This window comes from Puma concolor, chromosome D1 (genome assembly GCF_028749965.1).
Source record: "Puma concolor isolate L17-30 chromosome D1, mPumCon1.1.hap2, whole genome shotgun sequence".
NCBI lineage: Eukaryota > Metazoa > Chordata > Mammalia > Carnivora > Felidae > Puma > Puma concolor.
The window spans coordinates 94,682,922-94,685,019 of record NC_141676.1 but is presented as its reverse complement, the minus strand read 5'-3'; positions in this window follow the sequence as shown (position 1 = coordinate 94,685,019).

Here is a 2,098-nt window from a genome sequence, read left to right as displayed (position 1 = left end):
CTTCTTTACGCCCTCCGATTGGTCGGTGCTTTTGGTCGAGGCTCAAGTTAGATTGGGTCGAGGCAGTCCTGACTCCGCCCCCGTCCCATCCCGTTGTCAATCATACTATCCTTTAGGTAACCCACAGGACCATTGGTCAGTCCTGCCTGGGGGCGGGTTGTCAGGCGAGGGAGAGCTGCTTCTCTCGGCCTCGCTGTTACCATGGAGACCGTACAGCCAGGTTGCGTAGCGCAGGAAGGCGACCCCTTCCCCTCATCGGAAAGTCCGGAGATTTGTACAGCAATCTATACGTTAATGTCTGTTTCGGATTCTGATAGACATCTCAGCCCCCGACACAGTGGTTCGGGTGGGGCTCGGGACTCTGGGGGCAAGTCAGATTAGGCCTCGGAGAGGTGGGGTGAGGCCCAGTCATTAAGGGTCCCTAAACCCCACCCCCACCCCGCGAAGGGAACAGAGGCCGAAGCACAAGTTGTGACAGCATCATGTTTTCATTTGTCCTTACCTCGCCCTATTTTATTTGGGGTTATTCTTCCGTCAGCCCTAGGAAGTAGACTATGGCAAGGGTCATTTTTCTCATGGGGCAGACTGAGGAAGCAAGGTCGGGGTCATAAAGTAAATCTGTAGCCACACCTCCAGGCAGCTGGAACTGCACTTACCTAACTGCAGACTAAAACTTGCCGTGATTTTGCTCCAAAGCTATGTATGGCTGTTAGACCAAAACATCCATAAATCAGGCCAACCAAAGGAAATAGGACAGAGGACGCATGCTCCACTGCTGAATCAGGAAGCGAAAACAGACAACAATCAAAACAAACAATACCAAATTTGAGAACTACAGTATCTGAACCTTTGACCTGAGACAAAGTTCTGAAACATCGTGAAGCAAACCATTCTTGGAACACTGAATCTGTGATTTAGGGAATTTAGCTCCCAGGTCATAGCTTTATGAGTAAAATGGAAGAAGATGGTTGAATTCCACTGAATGTAAGTCTCAAATTTACTCTACTTTCAAGGTTTCGTTTGCAGTTGTATGTCTTAACCAACTACTTCTTATGTGTTTAACAACATCACCACTGGCCCAATGAGAAGCTTTGAGGTGAAGAAAGCCATTGTTTTAATTAATTCATTCCATTGGAATTGAGTGTTAACTGTAGCTAGGCACTGGTAGGGACTCTGAGGGTGCAAAAAATTCCATGTGATTCCTGCCTTCCTTAACAGGCTGTTGTGTTGTTACCACCAACAGCATATGAAACACTTAGGAAACACTTTTAGAGAAAATATAACGTGCTAAACTTAAATGCTCCCCAAGATAATAATAATACTTCATATTTGCAGAGCATTTTGTAGTTTTCAGAGCACATCTTGTATTATTTGGGGGAAATATTGTTTTGGCTGGAGTTAATGGGGGTCTTCATGATATAGCTAGAACTAATGCTGGGTCCTGGCATATGGGTAGGAATAGAAAAGGTGGAACAGAGATGGAAGGGAATCCAGGGAGAGAAAACAGTCTGAACAAAGAGTTGGAGATGAGGAGGACTGAGTATCTGGGGAACAATTTGGAGACTGGTGTAAGCTAGAGTGGAGGCAAATAATGGAAAAAACACTGTTTATTTTATTTTTTAATGTGAAATTTATTGTCAAATTGGTTTCCATACAACACCCAGTGCTCATCCCAACAGGTGCCCTCCTCAATGCCCATCACCCACCCTCCCCTCCCTCCCACCCCCCAAAAGAACACTGTTTAGACCAGCTGGTCAGGACCAGTTCTTCGTATTTTGGGGGAGAGAGTGTTTAAAAGTTTGAGATTGGGAAAGTTGACCTTCTTCTATGTCTCTTGATCAGGCTGACTTAATTATAAATTAAGAATAAGGCATGACTGAGAAGGCCCTCCAGAGCTCTTACATCTTCCTGAATGGATATAACATTTTCGGTTTTCTCTCCCATCGAGGGACCTGCCCTGCAAGCCCCATCCCTATTTCACCCCCTAACTGGGACAAGGTATGAGTTTTCTGATTAAATAATGATAATCTACCTCTCATTGATATTGGATAGCACTCCATCTTTTGCCATCTCTTAATCAAAGTTCACTCTAGAGAAG